The sequence below is a fragment of the Pleurodeles waltl genome, chromosome 10, assembly GCF_031143425.1.
Source record: "Pleurodeles waltl isolate 20211129_DDA chromosome 10, aPleWal1.hap1.20221129, whole genome shotgun sequence".
NCBI lineage: Eukaryota > Metazoa > Chordata > Amphibia > Caudata > Salamandridae > Pleurodeles > Pleurodeles waltl.
In genome coordinates this window covers 194,844,007-194,866,180 of record NC_090449.1, presented here as the reverse complement: position 1 = coordinate 194,866,180, position 22,174 = coordinate 194,844,007, and positions in this window count along the sequence as shown.

Below are 22,174 nucleotides of genomic sequence, written 5' to 3'. Positions count from 1 at the left end.
CCCTCATCAATCAGGCTAATTTGAATCCAGTGGCAAAGTGAGCAAGGGATCCATGTCTGGGCATACCCTTGCCACTTGGGGCAACTTTAGCAACACAAAAGGATGATGGACAGAGTGCTGAAACCTTTCAAACACTCACCCTCAGTCACAGATCTGTGTTAAATCCATTGTTCTTTTCCTCACCATGCCACTCCAGTTTGGACCCTGTTCAGGAAGCTGACCTGGCGTGTGGTAGGTACCTAAGGTACTTCCACCTTTTCTCAGGTCCAGCTATCCCCTATCGGTGTAGTGTAGGCAGTGTCTAGAAGCCAGGCTCTCTAGAGGTAGCTGTGGATGAGCAGCCAAGGCTTATCTAGGAGTCATACAAAGCTCATGCAATACCACTGTAGTCATGCAGCACTTATAGACATAAACAAAACCACACAATGTTACAAAATAAAGGTATTTTGTTATTGTAACACAGCACCAAAATTCTATAGAGGCAATACTCCCTTAGGAGATAAGTAATACATAAGATATATACACTAGTTGTCAGAAATATGCATAATAATAGTTAGAAAACAGTGCAAACAGTGTAAAACGCAATAGAGAATAGTAGCCCTAGGGGGAGCACAAACCACATACTAAGAAAATGGAATGCGAGAGTTGGACCGACCTAGGTAAGGGGAGTATGTAGAGGGGCACTGGGGATACCAGGAAAGCACAAAGGTAAGTACCGCAACACTCCCCCAGCGACCAGGAAAGCACAAGTAAATAACAAGAATTTCCTCAGAACACCAACTTAGAAGAAAAGAATAGAATTGCAAAACCCAGAGATGACTTCAAGGAACCAATGGTGGATTCCTGAAGAAGACCTGTAGAAAGAGGGGACAAAGTTCAAAAGACACAGCAGAGTCCAGTAGGGCCAGGAGTCCCTACCCACCAAGCTGAGGAGCCCACGCAGCACTATAAAAAGGAGTCCCACGCTGCAGGAGAGCCACTCAGGGAGCTGTGCAGAACAGGAAGGAATGTTGGGGACTGGAGCAACACGATGCCTGAAGACCCCTTTGAAGAAGTGCCAACAAACCTTGGCAGCTGAAAAAGACGTGGTGCGAGGGGGTACTGTCCTACTTGGGAAGGCAGGGGCTTACCTCCACCAAAGTTGTACAGCTGGTAGAGAGGACCAACAGAACCACTTCCAACTACCACCTGTGATGCAGGATCCATGCAGCTCAACAGGCGAGGGGATCCACGCAGCCGGACGTCATTGTTGTTGGTGCCTGCAGATGCAGGGGAGATTCCTTCTTTTTTCCTGTGCAGAGTGAAATGGACTGTCTTCAGAGGATGAACGACTGGGGAAATGTTGCAGATGGTGGAAGGAGCTGTGGAAACAATGTTGCAGGTGAAATCTCTGTCTTTGTTGCAGCTTTTCGGGTCCTGGAGAGTCCAGATGCAATTTCTTTGGTCAGAATTCAAAGCGAAGGTTGCAGAGGAATCCTGCTGGAACCTTACATGCTGAATCTGAGGAACCACCCAAAAGAGAGATCCTAAAAAGCCCTGAAAGGGGGATTAGTCACCTAGCTGGGTGACCACCTATCAGGAAGGGGCTTTGACGTCGGTGCCTGACCTGGACACTCAGATGCTCCCAGAGTTCCCTGCCAACTGTGGATTCAAATGGCAAAACCCAGGGACCCTCTGGAAGAGCTCTGGGCACCACCCCTGGGGTGGTGATGGACAGGGGAGTGGTCACTCCCCTTTCCATTGTCCAGCTTCAAGTCTGGCAAGGGACTGGAGGTCTCTGGACCGGTGTAGACTGGTATACGCATGAAGGGCACCAAATGTGCCCTTCAAAGAATACCAGTGGCTTGAGGAGGCTACCCCTCCCAAGTCCAGTAAAACTATTTCCAAGGGGAGAGGGTGTAACACCCCTCTCCCAAAGGAAATCATTTGTTCTGCCTTCCTGGGATTGAGCTGAACAAGCAAGAGGAAGACATAAACCTGTCTGTGAGGTGGCAGCAGCTTAGGCTTCCAGGAAAACTTCAGAAGCCTGTAGGAGCAATGCTGGGGGTCCTGCAGGACCCCCAGAGCACATGGAATCATACAACCAATACTTGCAAAAGTATTGGGGAATGATTCCAACATGTTTTATACCAAACATGCCCAGGTTTGAAGTTACTGTTATGTAGCTGGACATAGGTAGTGACCTATGTCCAGTACATGCATAAAATGGTGTCCCCTTACTCACAAAGTAAGCTAATGCAGGGGTGCCCTCACACATGTACCGGCACCTTGCCCTCTGGGCTGAGAGGGCCTACTACAAGGGGTGACTTACAGTGACCTGGTGCAGTGACCTGTAGTGAAAATAGGTGCATGTACCCAGTTCATGCAGACTGCAACAGCAGGCCTGCAGAACACTTTTCAAGGGCTCCCTATGGGTGGCAGAATAACTGCTTCAGCCCATAGGGATCCCCTGGAACCACAATGCCCTAGGTACCATATACTAGGGGCCTGCATGGGGCCACCAGTATGCCAATTGTGAGACAAAATAGAGAGTTTTGGGAGAGAGAGCAAAATCACTGGGGTCCTGGTTAGCAGGATCCCAGTGAACACAGTCAAGCACACTGACATCAGGCAGAAACAGTAAATAACCATGCCAAGAAAAAAAGTACTTTCCTAAACCCTATCATATAAAATCAGTCTAGAACCTGGTCTGCCTTGGAACAGTCCAACCTGAACTGCCAGGCCAGATCCTCCCTGGACTAAAAATAGGCTTACTAGGACTGGTTTCAAGGTATCACCCCTCATCAGCCAGGTTAGCTTGAATCCACTGGCAGAGGGAGCACAGGACCCATGTCTGGGCATGCCCTAGCCACTTAGGGTGCACATAGCAACATCATAAAATAAAATGAAGGAGGGAGTGTTGAAACTTTTCAAAAATTCGCCCCCTTTTTCAGATCTGGGTTAAATCCATTGTTATTTTGCTGGCCACGACACCTGTAAAGATGTTTTTGACCACTGACTTTGTGTTGCATATTAGTTGTTCAGTGTTCACCAGTTGCAGATTACATTTTGTATTCAGTTTAGCTGCCTATTGGCTTTATCGTGGCGTTAGACATTGCGGTTGAGACATTGTAGTTGAGCTGTGTGTAGGAAGGTGGCCTCTTTCTAGCCTTGTTACCCCCACATTTGGCCTGTTTGTGAGTTTATGTCAGCGTGTTTTTACTGTCTCACTGGGATCCTGCTAGCCAGGACCCCAGTGCTCATAGTGGAAACCCTATGTTGTCAGTGTGTTTGATATGTGTCACTGGGATCCTGCTAGCCAGGACCCCAGTGCTCATAGGTGTGTGGCCTATATGTGTTCCCTGTGTGGTGCCTAGCTGTATCACTGAGGCTCTGCTAACCAGAACCTCAGTGTTTATGCTCTCTCTGCCTTTATTGTCACTGCAGGTTAGTGACTAATTTTACCAATTCTCATTGGCACACTGGGACACCCTTATAATTCCCTAGTATATGGTACCTAGGTACCCAGGGTATTGGTGTTCCAGGAGATCCATATGGGCTGCAGCATTTCTTTTGCCACCCATAGGGAGCTCAGACAATTCTTAGACAGGACTGCCACTGCAGCCTGAGTGAAATAATGCTCACGTTATTTCACAGCCATTTTTCACTGCACTTAAGTAACTTATAAGTCACCTATATATCTAACCCTCACTTAGTGAAGGTTAGATGCAAAGTTACTTAGTGTGAGGGCACCCTGGCACGAGCCAAGGTGCCCCCACATTGTTCAGGGCAAATTCCCCGCACTTTGTGAGTGCGGGGACACCATTGCACATGTGAACTATATATAGGTCAATACCTATGTGTGGCTTCACAATGGTAACTCAATTCCATGCATCCCCGGGGCTCCAGCATGGACCCCAGGTACTGCCAAACTAGCTCTATGGGGTTTTCTCTGCAGCTACCGCTGCTGCCAACCCTCAGACAGGTTTCTGCCCCCCTGGGACCTGGGCAGCCCAGTCCCAGGAAGGCAGAAGAAAGGATTTCCTCTGAGAGAGGGTGTTACACCCTCTCCCTTTGGAAATAGGTGTTAAGGGCCTGAGAGGAGTAGCCTCTCCTGGCCTCTGGAAATGCTTTGAAGGGCACAGATGGTGCCCTCCTTGCATAAACCAGTCTACACCGGTTCAGGGAGCCCCCAGCCCCTGCTCTGGCGTGAATCTGACCACTCCCCTGTCCATCACCACCCCAGGGGTGGTGCCCAGTGCTCCTCCAGTGTGTCCCAGACCTCTGCCATCTTCAATGCAGAGGTGGGAGGGCACAATGGAGACCTCTCGGTGGCCAGTGCCAACAGGTGATGTCAGAGCCCCCTCCTGATAGGCTCTTACCTGGTTAGGTAGCCAATACTCCTCTGAGGGCTATTTAGGGTCTCCCTTGTGGGTTATCTCGTGAGATAACAAATGCAAGAGCTCACCAGAGTTCCTCTGCACTTCTCTCTTCGACTTCTGCCAAGGATCGACCGCTGACTGCTCCAGGACGCCTGCAAAACCACAACAAAGTAGCAAGAAGACTACCAGCAACATTGTAGCACCTAATCCTGCCGGCTTTCTCGACTGTTTCCTGGTGGTGCATGCTCTGAGGGCTGTCTGCCTTCACCCTGCACTAGAATCCAAGAAGAAATCTCCGATGGGTTGACGGAATCTTTCCCCCGCTTCCACAGGCACCAAACTTGTGCATCACCGGTCCTCTGGGCCCCCTGTCATCTTGGTGATCGTGGTCCCTGGAACACAGGAGCTGGATCCAAGTGACCCCGACAGTCCAGTGGTCCTTCTGTCCAAATTTGATGGAGGAAAGTCCTTGCCTTCCCACTCCAGACAGTAATCCTGTGTACTGCATGAACTGCAGCTACTAGGGCTTCTGTGCACTTTTGCAAGACTTCCTTTGTGCACAGCCTAGCCCAGGTCCCCAGTACTTCGTCCTGCATTGCTAAACTCACTGAGTTGACCTCCGACATCATGGGACACTCTTTCGTTGGGCTGAGATGACCGCCATGCTCAGATCTTCTGAATGCCTGTTCAGGTACTTCTGCGGCTGCTGCCTGCTTCTGCATGGGCTCTCTGTATTGCTGAGCACCCCCTCTGTCTCCTCCTCCAAGGGGCGATCTCCTGGTTCTTCCTGAGCCCTGGCAGCACCCAAAACCTTCAATTGTGACTCTTGCAGCTAGCAAGCTTGTTTGCAATCTTTCTGTGTGGAAACAACTCTGCATCCTCCAGCACGCCGTGGGACATCTTCTGACCAAAGGAAAAGTTCCTGGCACCTTCTGTTGTTGCAGAATCTTTGGCTTCTTCCACCCAGAGGCAACACTTTTGCACCTTCATCCGGGGTTTAATGGGCTCCTGCCCCCCCTGGACACTTGTGTGACTCTTGGACTTGGTCCCCTTCCTTTGCAGGTCCTCAGGTCCAGGAATGTGTCTTCAGCGCTTTGCAGTCAGTTGTTGTCTTTGCAGAATCCCCTATCTCGACTTTACTGTCTTTCTGGGGTAGTAGGGTAACTTTACTCCTACTTTTCAGGGTCTTGGGTGGGGTATCTTGGACACCTTTAGTGTTTTCTTACACTCCCAGCGACCCTCTACACACTACACTAGGCCTGGGGTCCATTCGTGGTTCTCATTCCACTTTTGGAGTATATGGTTTGTGTTGCCCCTAGGCCTATTTTCTCCTATTGAATTCTATTGTGTTCTATAGTGTTTGCACTACTTTTCTAAGGGGGTCATTCTGACCCCGGCGGTCCTTGACCGCCGGGGCCGGGGTCGGCGGGAGCACCGCCAACAGGCTGGCGGTGCTCCTGAGGGCATTCTGACCGCGGCGGTATGGCCGCGGTCAGAACCGGAAAACCGGCGGTGTCCCGCCGGTTTTCCGCTGCCCTGAGGAATCGCCCATGGCGGCGCAGCTTGCTGCTCCGCCATGGGGGATTCCGACCCCCTCACCGCCATCCTGTTCCTGGCGGTTTCGACCGCCAGGAACAGGATGGCGGTGAGGGGTGTCGTGGGGCCCCTGGGGGCCCCTGCAGTGCCCATGCCAATGGCATGGGCACTGCAGTGGCCCCCGTAAGAGGGCCCCACTTTGAATTTCAGTGTCTGCTTAGCAGACACTGAAATTCGCGACGGGTGCTACTGCACCCGTCGCACACCTTCCACTCCGCTGGCTCCATTCGGAGCCGGCTTCCTCGTGGAAGGGTGTTTCCCACTGGGCTGGCGGGCGGCCTTTTGGCGGTCGCCCGCCAGCCCAGTGGGAAACCCAGAATGACCGCCGCGGTCTTTTGACCGCGGGACGGTCTTCTGGCGGTCCCAGCCAGGCCGGCGGCTACCGCCGCCGGCCGGGGTCAGAATGACCCCCTAAGTGGTTTACTTACCTGATTTTGGTATGTGTGTATATTTTTTATATTTTACTTACCTCCTAAGGGAGTAAATCCTCTGAGATACTTTTGTCATATTGTCACTAAAATAAAGTACCTTTATTTTTAGTAACTCTGAGTATTGTGTTTGTTTTGATATAGTGCTATATGATATAAGTGGCATAGTAGGAGCTTTGCATGTCTCCTAGTTCAGCCTAAGCTGCTCTGCTATAGCTACCTCTATCAGCCTAAACTGCTAGAACACTACTAAACTACTAATAAGGGATAACTGGACCTGCAACAAGGTGTAAGTACCATCAGGTACCCACTATAACCCTGGCCAGCCTCCTACACTGTGTTTTTCGACATGGTAAACTAAGCCTGTTTTTTGTATTTTCTCTCACCGAACAGTTAGTCGATAAGAAAGGACAGTACAGGGAACGGTGCAGCCTTGGGAGGAGAGCCTTGAAATGCTGTCCAGTTTTCAACATTTTTCTTCCAACTCTGATCTACAGTAGCCAGCATGTTTGAATATTTCCATGTGAGAGGAGGCTTTTTTTTCCAGAAAGCCCTTTTGGTTCTTTAAAGTTATATAAAGGTGGCCCTGCTCAGTAGCGAGGGAATTTCCAAGATCTCAGTCAGGATTGGATGTCAAATGCCTGACACTTGTCCCGTGAGGGTAGAATTCTTTTTCACGCAGTTGAACAGGGTCATCTTCTTGCTGGCATGAGAAAGTTTAAATGCTTGACAGGCCCTACGGTGATGAATTTGTATTTTATTCTTTGCTTTGCAATTATGCTATAATATAATCACATATGTTTGCTGTGTACATTGAAGTTGAGAATCATTGTGACATACTTTCCTTTCCTTGCTGTGACTATTTTTAAACATGTGCTTTTGACCTACTAATCTCTTTTTAGGAACCTAGTGGTAAAGTAATAATAAATGTCTTCTTTGAACTAATAAGTGGATTCCAGAGATTTTTGACAGCTCGGTCATTAGTGAAAGCAAAGCATTTTTGGCATAGTTGTTAGTCAAAAGATAGATTGGAGAGGTTCTGAGTGCACAATTTAAAAGTGTAAATATGTTTTTCTTTAGAGAGTTAAAGGAAGCACCGCAAACCATGTTTGAACATGCATGTGAAATTAAAATGCCTTATGATGTTTTGGTTAATGTATTTTCTAGTTTATCAGGACTTTCTAAGTTGTGGGATGGGTGCTTGGATAAAGCAAAAATGTTAAATGTTTTTACATATTTAGAAAAGGTGATTTATGAAAGGAACAATGTCCCTTTTGATCTTGACAGGAGAGTTTGGATACTTTTGCCTGCTTACAGAAAAATGCATGAGAGATTCAAACAGTTAGAATAAGAAAATAAGAAGTGAAGTGAGCAAGTCAGCCAGAAAAAATTATTGCAAGATAAAGCTGAAATCTACCAAGCTGTTACAGGAAAATCTGAATTTTCTGATTCCAGTAATGAGGAGGTTAAAAACGGTGGGGGCCAGTGTGAGCCTCATGAGCAGAGCGTAGTTCTCCGTGCGCAGAGCAGCCTGCAGTTTTTGGCAGGAGTTGAAATGCTTTCTTTAAAAGATTACACTGAGCAAGAAGTTGTCGATGTTACCGGTATATTCAGGCCACTTTTGCAGAGTACAATGTGTATAATTACTTTTGCAGAGTACAATGTGTATAATTAATTCAGACAAGATACAGGTACTGTCACAAAATGTGCAGTTTCTGGGAATTCAGTGGAATCCAGAACATAGAGAGATGTTGTTACAGGTAAAAAAAAATATTTTGGAGTTTGCTACTATTTGCATTAAGTAGGAGACACAAAGTTTCATGAAATTGTTTGATATTTGGAAACAGTATGACCCTCATCTGAGTGAAATCTTAACCCTTTGGTACAAAGTTACTAGGAAAAGACATGAGTTTGAATGGAGTAAGAAGCAGCAGTGTGCTTTTGATTTGGCAAATGAAATAATTCAACAGACTTTAGATTTGTGTACACTGCAAGAGGAAAACATTGCGTTACATGCAACTGTTCAGGGACAATATGCAAACTGGAGTATGTTTCAGAAACAGGGGAGGAGGAGGGCACCCCTAGGATTTTGGACTAGAAAACTATCTGACTCTGGGGAGTGCTGTACTCCTTTTGAAAAACAGCTTTTGACTTGTTATTGGGCTCTAGTGGATACTGAGCAAATCTCATTAAGTTATTATGTAATTCTTACACCAGAAATATCAGTCATGCGGGGGTGATGAGTTCACCTAAATCTCACCGTATACGACATGCACAAGAGGCTAGTATCATACACTGGATCTGGTGCATACAAGACAGAGCTCGAATAGGACAGTCAGGCACTGCAGCCCTACATGAACAGGTATCACAAGCCCCTCTACAGGATGAGGAGAGAGAGCAAGAGGTACCACAGGTAAAATAGTCACCAGTAAAATGGTTTGTGCCATTTGAATCCTTGTGCGCTGAGGATAGAAAGCATGTTTGGTTCACTGATGATTCATTCAAATACGTGGGTACTAAAAGGCATTGGAAAGCAGTGTCATACAATACAGTTACTGAAAAGTTGTTGAACACCACAGGAGAGGGAAAAAGTAGCCAATGTGCAGAGTTGTACACTGTGTGCGAGGTTCTAAAGCAAAACCTGCCTGCGACTTGTCATTTTTACACTGATTCTTAGTCCAATGCCAATGGATTAGCCGTTTGGCAATGGAAATGGCATGCACATAATTGGTTCATTCATTCAAAGGAGGTGTGGAGCAAAGAGTTATGGCAGGAAATTTGGGACATGTTAGAACAGAGTAAAGTCATAGATGCTCATTGTTCCATTGACTCACTAGAATGCTGGTTCAATTCCCTTGCAGACGTCAAAGACAAAAGTTCTGAGGCAGAAGTGTCAACCTAGAATTCTGACTTTGTGGGGATGGCTAAGTGGGCGCACCAGAAATGTTGACACCTGGGAGAAAAAGCCACTTACAGGTGGACAGAGATTAGAGGGATGCACATTCCCCTAGATTTGTTAAAAACTGTGATTTTGCAATGTCCTATTTGTCACCACACACAACAGGGATCTGTCCCACAAACAGTCAAAGATCAATTGGAGAGAGGAAAGTTACAAGGACAGATAGACATCAAAGCTATTCTGTTAAATAGTGGAGAAGCTGATTTATTCATACAGATTGGAGACAGGATTGTCCAACTTGTCATGAATGCCGTGTATGGAGGATTGGTGAGGAAGGGGACTGCCCCAGCCCTTCCGACAGTGCAAGGAAAGGGAAGTTCAGCAGATAAAAACCCTGGTGCTAAAGTGTGGGTTTGTCGTAGTTTGGACTCTTGCTCTGAGCAAGACTGCTGGTTTAAAGATAACAGTACTTTTGTTTGAAGGCGACTGAGTCTTTCCTACAACAAGTCGCAACTGTTGTCCCAACCTCACCGGCTCACTAGCAGCACCTCACCAGAAACACAGTAGTAAAAGGTGATTTGTGGCAGTCGCTTACGCATGGACTCAAAGTAAGATATCTCAGGGTTGTCGTGGTTAAACGGAAATTACCCTTTTCTCACAGATATATTATGTCTCACACAAACAAAGGCAATAACACAGATGCAGTGAAGTTATAATAATTTTTATTTAACATAACTGCAATTTGCGATAAGTTGCATGAACTGCAATGATTAGGATAATGAATATACCAAGCAACAGTATTGTGAAGAAGAGAGTCATGGTTATTAAGACCCCCACCATTTTTGCAATATATGAAAGAAATATATATATATGTATGTATAAGATGGAATATGCCCTAATACCCCAATGAGAATAGGCCTAACCTCCTACCTAAAGGAGAGCTGGGTTTGCTAAACCTAATCTGCCAAAGCCATGTGCATGAGAGGAGCCCCCAACCCTCGTTAACTTGGAATGAGGTCTCTATCTCAGACTCCGCAGTGACACGAAGACTGGGTCAGCGTCAAAATGCCTGTGGCATCGGTGTCAGCGATGGTGGCGATGCCCTCTGGTCGGAATCCCTCTGATTATCTGTCTAAAGTGTGATGTATTTATACAGATCTACAAGGTCCCCTGACGTAGGTGTATTCCAAAACAATAGATAACAGGCATGCTTGGGACGGCAATTAATATCAACAATCCCTCGAAATATAGAGAGGGAAAATCCCTAAGTGTGAACACCTACTGTTTGTCTTTCGTGTTTGATCTTGACGCCTTGGCGAAGTGACACTGATAATAAAACTCATAAAAAGTGGCCTAACTATAAACAAGGCAGCCATCTTAGAGGAAATAAATAATTAAATGGGCTAAGACAGACCAAGCTAAGTAGGTTAAAAGTCACTAGGTGACGGGGGCACGAGTTTACAAGCCTACGGCTAAGCTAACTCCTGCTATCCCATTAAAACAAACTAGGATTCACTACAGGTTGAATCCCCAAATGTCCCTCAAAAACCTGCAGAAATTATTGCAAATGGCTGCAGTAACGTCCTGCTGATTATAAAACAAGGAAAGGAAAAAGGAGAGCACATTTCAGATGACAAATGTTATTTGCAAGAAAAGTCATACTTGTTTCTTTTGCAGATCTTACTACGACTGCCACTGACCATGAGTGTGCTGTGTGGTCTCCCTTCAGGCGATTGCATGTGGGGTCGGGGAAGGGACCACACCCCCAACCTGAACCTGATTGATAACCTTTGTGCAACGCTCCTGCTGCTTTTAAAGTACAAAACCTATGGATCCATTTTGCTCAAATTGTGCTTCACAGATCAAAGTTCTACATGGGAACAATACAGAGTACCATGGATGTTCTGTCAACTTGTTTGATTACAAATTTCCACTGGAACTAACCCATGGCTTGTTATCATCTGATGACTGATGCCAGTCTCATTAAGCAAAATTGCCAGTTGACTGGCTGTTTTCATGTGGAAACCTGACTTTCACTTACATTCTAACAAACCTGTTAGGTGGACCGTGTACCTTTACATGATTAGAACTCATGATGTTTTCATCTAATTATACACCAACTCGCTATCCTAGAGATACTATTCAATCAGTCATTATCCCAATCAGAGTATCTAAGCTTAAGTCTTTTCATTGTAGGTGTGTCTGATTTAACTGTTTATCAATACGTTAATCCACTTCCATTGCTTTCTAGTGATTGCTTTTATCATTGCTCTATGTTGCTGTGTACAATGCAAACCTGATTTTCGTATGATGTTTTCTTTTTTTTTTAAATAAGAGAAAAGTACACAAAGTCATTGATCAAAAGGGTGTAAATGTAATGAAAATAGATGTTTTTGACCACTGACTTTGTGTTGCACCACTTTGAATATTAGTTGTTCAGTGTTCACCAGTTGCAGATTACATTTTGTATTCAGTTTAGCTGCCTATTGTCTTTATCGTGGCATTAGACATTGCAGTTGAGACTTGGCAGTTGAGCTGTGTTTTTCCACATGGTAAACTGAGCCTGTTTTTTGTATTTTCTCTCACCGAACAATTAGTCAGTCAACATGATAAGAAAGGACAGTGCAGGGAACGGTGCGTCCTTGGGATGAGAGCCTTGAAATGCTGGCCAGTTTTCCGCGTTTTTCTTCCAACTCTGACCTATAGTAGCCAGCATGTTTGCATATTTCCATCTGACAGGAGGTTTTTTTTTCCAGAAAGCCCTTTCGGTTCTTTAAAGGTATATAAAGGTGGCTCTACGCAGTTGAACAGGGTCATCTTCTTGCTGACATGAGAAAGATGAAGTGCTTGGCAGGGCCTACGGTGATTACTTTTTACTTTATTCTCTGCTTTGCAATTATGCTATAATATAATCACATACATTTGCTGTGTACATTGCAGTTGAGAATCCTTTTGATATATTTTCCTTTCATTGCTGTGGCTATTTTTAAATGTGTGCTTTTGACCTACTAATCTCTTTTTAGGAACCTCATGGTGAAGTAATAATAAATATCTTCTTTGAACTAAGAAGTGCATTCCAGAGATTTTTGTCAGCTCGGTCATCAGTGAAAGCAAAACAACACACCAGTTTGGATCCAGCTATCTGCAAATCATTTGAGACCCTGCTCCCCATGGGAACAGTCCAGCCTTGTAGGAGGCTGGCTTGGTTTGTAGTAGGTACCTTGGGGACTTACACCTTATACCAGGTCCAGTTATCCCTTATTAGTGAAGTAGTAGTGTTCTAGCAGCTTAGGCTGATAGAGGTTTCTACAGCAGAGCAGCTTAGGCTGAATTAGGAGACATGCAAAGCTCATGCAATGCCACTTATAGTTACACAGTACTTATACACAGGTAAAGACAATACTCAGTGTTACCAAACATAAAGGTATTTATTTGGGTGACACAGTACCAAAAATAGCTTAGAGACAATACTCCTTCTGGAGGTAAGTATTATACACAACTTATAAACTAGACACCAAAATTAGACAAGTAAGTAGTCATAGAACAATGCAAACAATAGGAAATGCTATAGAATGCAATGGGAAACCATAGGTTTAGGGGCACCACAACCATATACTAAGAAAGTGGAATGCGAATCACGAATTCCCACCTAGACAAGTGTAAAGTGTGCAGAATCGCTGGGAGAGTAAGAATACAGTAAAGGTAAGTAAATTACCCATCCCCTGAGCCCAGAAAAGCAGGAGTGATTTACTGCAAGTTTCCTTAGGACACAAAACACCTCGGGATTGGGATTTAGCAGTAACCAGCCAAGTCTGCAAAGAACAACTGCTGGCTTCCTGGACCTGAAGACCTGCAAAGGAAGAGGACCAAGGCCAGAAGTAGAAAGAAGTTCCAGGAAGGGCAGGAGCCCCTGCCAACCCAGAAGAGTGTGCAAAAGAAGAGTCCATAGTTACTCAAAGACTGCAGGAATTCACCCTGGGAAGATGCCAGTGGGTTCCTGTATGATGCAAAGGATATCCCACAATGTGAAGATCGTTGCAGATGTGATTTCATGTTGTTAGTCGCCAACAAGCCTCGGTTACGACAAAAGTGTGTTTTGCACCAAAATGGTGCTGGATGGACCTAGGAGGGACCTGGGGGCCTCAACTCTGTGTGTGGAGGAAGAAGGCACTCTCTGCACTTTAGAGAGCCCTCAGGATGCCAACCAGCACCCCCAGGAGTCCCAGGACACGGGGACAAAGGAGGTGCAAAATGCAGATGATGCAGCACAACAAAGGAAGATCCCACACCGCTGGAGAACAACTCAGTGAGTTGAGCGTCGCAAGATGGAGTGCTGTGGACCTGGGCCAGGCTGTGCACAAATACATTTTGTAAATAGTGCACAGAGGCCTCAGGAGGTGAAGAAGACGCAGTACACAGGGGTACCATCGCTCTCAAGGAAGGTAAGGTCTTACCTCCTCCAAATTGCGTCAGCAGGACCTCAGGACAGTCTATGTCGATAATGTCCACCCTCTGTGTCCTTAGGAGCATGCTCGACACTGTGAGAGGAGTCAAAGGGTACCGGACGTCATCTTGGAAGGTGCCTGCCTGAGCAGGGGAGTGACTTTGTCACCCCACGGGAGATTTCTTCAGTCCTTCTGGTCCAGGATGAAGACATGGAGTCTTCAGAGCATGCACGCCATGGAAACTGTTGCAGTTGCTGGCTGGAGCTTAAGTTGCAGAGGAAATGTATCCCTTGTGTATACTTTGTTGCTGTTACAGCGGTTCCTGGAGCAGGCTGTTGTTGATCCGAGGTCAGAGGATGAAGAGAACCTACAGGAGAGACCCTAAATAGCCCTGAGAGGGGAATTGGCTACTTTATCAGGTAAGGACCTGTCAGGAGGGGTCTCTGACGTCACCTGCTGGCACTGGCCACTCAAAGCACTCCAGAGTGCCCCCACACCTTGTAAAGCAAGATGGCTGAAGTCTAGGACACACTGAAGGAGCTCTGGGTACCACCCTTGGGGAGGTGATGGACAGGGGCGTGGTCATTCCCCTTTCCTTTGTCCAGATTTGCGCCAGAGAAGGGTACAAGGGGTCCCTGAACCGGTGTAGACTGGTTTATGCAAGAAGGTCACCATATGTGCCCTTCAAAGCATTTCCGGATGCTGGGGGAGGCTACTCCTCCCCAGCCTTTAGAACCTATTTCTAAAGGGAGAGGGTGTAACACCCTGCTCTAAGAGGAAATGCTTTGTTCTACCTTCCTGGGACTGGGCTGCCCAGACTCAGGAGGGCAGAACCCTGTCTGTGAGGTGGCAGCAACTGTAGCTGCAGTGCAAGCCTCAGAGAGCTGGTTTGGCAGTACTGGGGGTCTATGGTGGAGCCCCCAGAATGCATGAAATTGGCTCCCTAATACCAGATTTGGAATGGGGGAACAATTCCATGATCTTAGACATGTTACATCGTCATATTCGGAGTTACCTTTGTGAAGCTACATATAGGTATTAAACTATATGCAGTGCACACGTGTAATGGTGTCCCCGCACTCACAAAGTCCTGGGACATGGCCCTGAACTATGTGGGGGCACCTTTACTAATACAAGGGTGCCCTTACACTTAGTAACTTTGCATCTATCCTTCAGAAAGTGAAGGTTAGACATATAGGTGACTGATAAGTTACTTAAGTGCAGTGAAAATAAGTGTGAAATGACGTGTGCGTTATTTCACAGAGGCTGCAATGGCAGGCCAGTGCGAGGGTTTGCCTGAGCTCCCTCTGGGTAGCAAAAGAAATGCTGCAGCTCATATGGATCTCCTGGAACCCCAATGCCCTGGGTACCTAGGTACCATATACTAGGGACTTATAAGGCGGGTCCAATGTGCCAATTGAAATTGGTAAATGAAGTCACTAGCCTACAGTGACAAATTTAAAAGCAGTAAAGCGTGACACAGTCAAGCACTATTCAGACACACACATTAGGCCATAAACTATGAGCACTGGGGTCCTGACCAGCAGGATCCCAGTGAGACAGGCAAAAACATACTTATATACAGTTAAAAATGTGGGGAACATGCCTAGTAAGATTGTACTTTCCTACACAACCCACCCCACCCCCCAAACGAGGGACAATATGGCTAACCTTACCCAGATGAGTCTTCATAGTCTAAGTGGAAATATCTGGAGAGTCCTTCTGCATTGGAGTGGGTACTCCCAGGTCTATGTTCCACTGTATAGTCCATCCCCTGTAGGGAAATGGACCACCTCAACAATTTATGGTTTTCACCTTTCTTTAAGCCATAATAGAGGTTTGTGGTCTGTCTGAACAATGAAGTGTGTCCCAAACAAGTAGGGTCTCAGCTTCTTCAGTGCCCAGACCGCAGCAAAGGCCTCTCTCTCTATGGCAGACCAACGATTTTCTCTAGGGGTCAACCTCCTGCTAATGAAAGCAACAGGTTGATCCTGGCCCTGAGTTCAGTTGTGATAGTACAGCCCCTACACTAATTCAGAAGCATCTGTTTGAACAATGATTTTTTGGGAGTAGTTTGGGCTCTTTAAGACACTTTCCCCAGCCCTATCTGGCACTTTGAAGCCTTGATAGATAGGCCTGCCTTTTGCAGGGCCTCCAAAACTTTCCAGAGGTGGACCAGGTGATCATCCCAGGTGGAGGTAAAGACAGCAATATTATCCAAATATGCTGCACTAAAAGCTTCTAAAACTTGCTCCAATTGTCCGGGAGTGCTCTTGGGGCCACAGGCTCCAATACCCACACCTTCTGCCCTGGGTGGTACTCTGTCAGGACAGCCTTCTGGTCAAACCATTGCTTTTGGAGCTCTTGTCCTGCCTGAAGTTTTTTAGTGGCCTTTTTTCATGTACCCATCCGTTCTACTTCTTAGGCCAAGTACATAGTCCACAATGTCTTGTTTTGTAGCTTTTAAAGGTTGTTCCCAACCCTCCCTAACAGGGTGCCTAATAGGAGTTCAAAGGGGCTGTAGCCCACTCCTTTTTGGGGTACCTCCCTGTAGACGAAAAGGAGGCATGGTAATAGGACATCCCATCTCCTTCTGAGTTTTTCAGAGAGTCCCATAATCATGCCTTTGAGAGTTTTATTAAACATTTCAATCTATCCATTAGTTTGTGGATGATAAGGGGTCATGAACTTGTAGGTAACACCACACTCCTTCGACATTGCTTTTAGGTATGCAGACATGAAGGTCCTACCTCTGTCTGACATTACTTCCTTAGGGAAATCCACCCTGGAAAAGATTCACAGGAGGGCCTTTGGCACTGCAGGAGCTGTATTGGTCCTTAAGGGGATTGCTTCTGGATACTTTGTGGCATGGTACACCACCACAAGGGTAAATCTATTGCCAGAAGCTGTTGGAGGGTCAAGTGGGCCAACAATATCAACCCCTACCCTTTCAAAGGGCACCCCAACCACTGGCAGTGGGATCAAGAGGGCCTTTGGGGTGCCACCAGTCTTGCCACTGGCTTGGCAGGTGACACATGAGGAACAAAACTCCTTCGTGTCTTCTGACATATGGGGACAGTGAAAATGTGGAACAAGTCTGTTCCATGTTTTACTCTGTCCTAAATGCCCAGCTAAAGGGATGTCATGAGCCAGAGTTAGGAGGAATTCCCTGGACTGAAGGGGGATGACCAGTCTCCTGGTGGCACCAGGTTTAGGGTCCCTTGCTTCAGTATAAAAGAGATTATTCTCCCAATAAACTCTGTGTGTGTCAGTGACATCACCATTTTGCTGCTTGACAGCTTGCTGCCAGAGGCCCTCCAATGTGGGACAGGTTGTAGGAGGCTGGCCTGGTTTGTAGTGGTACCAAGGGGCACTTACACTCTGCACCAGGTCCAGTTATCCCTTATTAGTGTAGAAGAGGTGTCTAGCAGCTTAGGCTGATAGAAATGGGTAGCTTAGCAGAGCAGCTTAGGCTGAACTAGGAGACGTGTAAAGCTCCTACTATACCACTGGTGTCATATGCACAATATCATAAGAAAACACAATACACAGATATACTAAAAATAAAGGTACTTTATTTTTATGACAATATGCCAAAAGTATCTCAGGGAGTACCCTCAGTATGAGGATAGCAAATATACACAAGATATATGTACACAATACCAAAAATATGCAGTAATAGCAATAGAAAGCAATGCAAGCAATGTACAGTCACAATAGATTGCAATGCGAGCACATAGGTATAGGAGCAACACAAACCATATACTCCAAAAGTGGAATGCGAATCACGAATGGACCCCAAACCTATGTGACCTTGTAGAGGGTCGCTGGGACTGTAAGAAAACAGTGGGATTAGAAAAATAGCCCACCCCAAGACCCTGAAAAGTGGTTGCAAAGTGTACCTTAGTTCTCCAGAGAGCACAGAAGTCATGATAGGGGAATTCTGCAAGGAAGACCAACACCAGCAATGCAACAATGATGGATCGCCAGACGAGAGTACCTGTGGAACAAGGAGCCCAAGTCCAAGAGTCACACTCAAGTCGTGAGTGGGCAGATGCCCAAGAAATGCCAGCTGAGGGTGCAAAGAAGCTGCCACTGGATGGTAGAAGCTGTGGATTCTGCAAGAACGAAGAGGACTAGGAACTTCCCCTTTGGAGGATGGATGTCCCACGTCGTGAAGAAGCTTGCAGAGGTGTTTCCGTGCAGAAAGACCGCAAACAAGCCTTGCTAGCTGCAAGGGTTGCAGTTAGGGTTTTTGGATGGTGCTGTGGCCCAGGAGGGACCAGGATGTCGCCAATTTTGGGAGGAGACAGAGGGGGCGCCCAGCAAGACAAGGAGCCCACTCAGAAGCAAGCAGCACCCGCAGAAGTGCCGGAACAGTATAAATATGGGCCCGAGTGCCTTAACAACAAGGACGGAACACCAACCTTGTTCTTACTACTAATAATTTTACACAAATGCCTTAACAACAATATTTCATTCTAAAAGCATTCTTGATAAAAGCATTACTAATAGGCATCATTCACCCTACATCCCTCACCCCACCCCCCAACCACACCCCAAAACCCCCTGACCCCCCACCCCTCCCCAAAACCAAAAACACCCCACCCCCCAACCCCACCCCAAAACCTAAAACCCCCTAACCCCCACCTCCTCCCCAAAACCAAAAACGCCCCACCCCCCAAACCCGCCCAAAAACCTAAAACCTCCTGACCCCCCACCCCTCCCCAAAACCAAAAACACCCCACCCCCCAACCCCACCCCAAAACCTAAAACCCCCTCACCCCAACCCCCTCCCCAAAACCAAAAATGCCCCACCCCAAAACCGAAAACCCGCTACCCCTCCACCACCTCCCCAAAACCAAAAATGCCCCAACCCAAAACCTAAAACCCCCTATCCCCACACCCACTCCCCAAAACCAAAAACACCCCACCCGCCTAACCCCACCCCAAAACCTAAAACCCCCTCACACCCCACACCCCCAACCCCACCCCAAAACCTAAAACACCCTCACCCTCTACCACTTCCCCAAAACCAAAAACGCCCCACCCCCCAAACCCACCCCAAAACCTAAAACCCCCTGACCCTCAACCCCCTCCCCAAAACCAAAAACACACCACCCCCCCAAACCCACCCCAAAACCTAAAACCCCCTCACCCCAACCCCCTCCCCAAAACCAAAAAAACAAAAACTCCCCACCCCCAACCCCACCCCAAAACCAAAACCTAAAACCCCCTAACCCCCCACCCCCTCCCCAAAACCTAAAACCCCCCACTAACCTAATTAAACCCCTTGTCAGCTGCATAATCCTCCTTCACCAACTCCCTTCTTTGTACCTTAACCACACATGTTCATTTTTCAGAACATACATAGTTAACTCACAAAATAACGTATTCATTGTTAAGAAAAGCATTTTTACACTTTAATTAACCATGACTTTGTAAATAAAACATCGTAATAAAGGATGCTTCCCAAAATTTACTATAACAACTCCACCACATACTTACATCACAGCACCTGCTACACAATAAATAGCACGAAAATTACTATTCCTACTCCACCAACTACTTACCTCATATCACATTAAAATACTCAAAACATTAAAAAATAATCAAAGCAACTTCACTAGATACTTACATTAACATAGATGCTGCAGAATAATTATCAAATAATATACTATTACAACTCCACTAACTACTTACCCCATAACAAAAACTAGGAACACAATAGACCCACAAATACAAATCTACAAGCAAAAATTACTTACCTCAATAAATAACACACAATCACCAAATATAAAAGATAACAAACCACCTTCACCAAACACTTACAAATAGGACACATTATATATTAATTAACTTACTAAGTGGTAAACTAAATCCACCACAAATTTAATAATAAAAACTGCAAACTTCTTTTAACCTATTTCTTTTATATTATTTACAGATATTTCACAAATGGCATCGCAAGGAGAAGCAAGTTACATAACCTCAAGAACCGGAAACCAGCTACTAAAGTATGAATGTTATCTTTATTGCAGAGACAAGGTTGTCAACCTCAGGAGCCATTGGAGGTGTGTACAATTCTACTCTTCACATTGTAGAGGCAGAGCTGTAACTCTAGAAAACACCGTTGTTAAAACAACAGATCACAACCACTCTGCCTCTGCAATAGAAATTGAGATAATAGAAAACATACAGAAAATAAAAAACATTGCACACACCTCAAATGACTCCTGCGGACAGGTTATAAGGGAGGTAGTACAAAATATTCCAATACAGATTTCCGGTAGCATGCCTTCTGTACCAAACCTTAGGAGAATATTTCAACGACAAAGACTGGCAAGTAATTCCCAACATATAACACCACAAACCTATGAAGACATTAACATCCCCCAGAACTAACAATTACCTTCTCCAAAGAAACTTTCCTCATTCACGACAACGAAAACCCTCAAAAAAGAATTTTAATATTCAGCACAACATGCAACTTACTAATCCTACAAAATAGTGAAATTTGGATGATGGATGGAATCTTTAAATCTACAACCCATCCATTCACTCAATATTTACACCATACATGCCACAAAAAATAACACTACAATCCCCCTAGTGTATGCATTACTGCCTGTTAAACATTCCTCTACTTACAATGAATTTTTATCAACAATCAAAATCAAATAAAACACCTAGAAAAGTAATACTAGATTTTGAATTATCAATGATAAATACAATACTAAAAATATATCCACAAACCCAAATTCAAGGATGCTTTTTCCACTTTTCACAAGCATATTGGCATAGAATACAAAAATCATCCCTAAGTAGAGAATATTTCTCAGATTGCATACTACAATTTGAATTAAAAAAACTCACAGCATTATGCTTTGTACCACCTACAAAACTAGATGAGTATTACAACGCAATAACAGAGTCTAACTATTATACACAAAATGAAGACAAATTAGAACCCTTACTAAATTACTTCGAACAAACCTGGATTGGACACCTAAACAGATCTGGTCGCAGACGAAAACCAAGATTTCCAATAGAATGGTGGAACTGCTACCAAACCTGTTTAGAAGGTGGTGCAAAAACTAATAATGCCATTGAAGGATGGCATAACGCCTTCACTAAAGTAATAGGTAAACCCCACCCAAACCTGTATCATTTCATGGAAATTTTGAAAAAGGAACAAAGTTTCCAAGAAATGAGACTTGCTCAATCACTGTCAGGTAGCCTGAACCCACGCACAAGTAAAAAAAGCAAAGAAATGACCAAAAGAATTTTGGCAAAACTACAACAATTTGATACAATAACACCATCAGACTACCTCAACAGTCTAGCATATATTCTACATTACTAACAACCACTAACCCACTAAAAAATGACTTGCCAGTTCTAAAAATTCCAAACACCATCAATTAAATTGGCATTTTTCAATTTTTTTTTACACTAAATGTACACGACAAAATTTTTTCCTACCTTTGACGTTTTCATGTCTTTATCCAAACACGTGATGCTGAATAAATCTTCTTCATTAATATAGAAAACAGCATCTCATACTTAGAAAAAAAAACAAAAAAAACATTAATCATCCAAAAACAATTAAAAAATATTCATATTAAATGGATGATAAAAAACCAACTCTGTATACTATACAAACAATCAAAGAAATAAAATATAATACTTTACCAAACCAGAAATTCGAAAAATATCTTAAAAGCGTAAAATACCAAATATACTTTTTTTTTACCAAAAAAAGTAAATAAATTAATCACATACTAACCAAAGACACATCATTAATAAAAACATTAACTATCAAGAAAAAGACATGAAAACAATATAAAGGATACTACTAACACAAAAGAACAAATTAATCACAAAACCTATTACAATGAACTAAAAAAAAAAATCATAAATAATTAAAATAAAAAAATATAACATCATTATATTCCAAAATCTACTATACCAACTACCATACTATTAAAAAATCAAATATAAATTCTTAAACATAACTATTTTTAAACAAAATTATTTTTACACCTTCAATAACAACAAAATAAAATACAATACATAAAAATATAACACAAAAAAATAATTCACCCACAATAAACAAATTACAAACTATCAATACATTTCAAAATCATAATCCACCAATAAACTAAATTGCATCCCCAAAAAATAATAATAAATAAATTTAAAAAAACTCAAACACTTCCACACCCATAACCCCAACATCCCATATATCCCGCACCTAAACCCACAACATAAATTACAACATATAAAAAAACACAAGTACTTAAATTGATACCTGAGTATTAATACACTTCCCCACCCATAACCCCTACATCCCACTTATCCCGCCCCTAAACCCACAACATAAATTACAACATACAAAAAAACATAAGTACTTAAATTAATACCTAAATATTAATACACTTC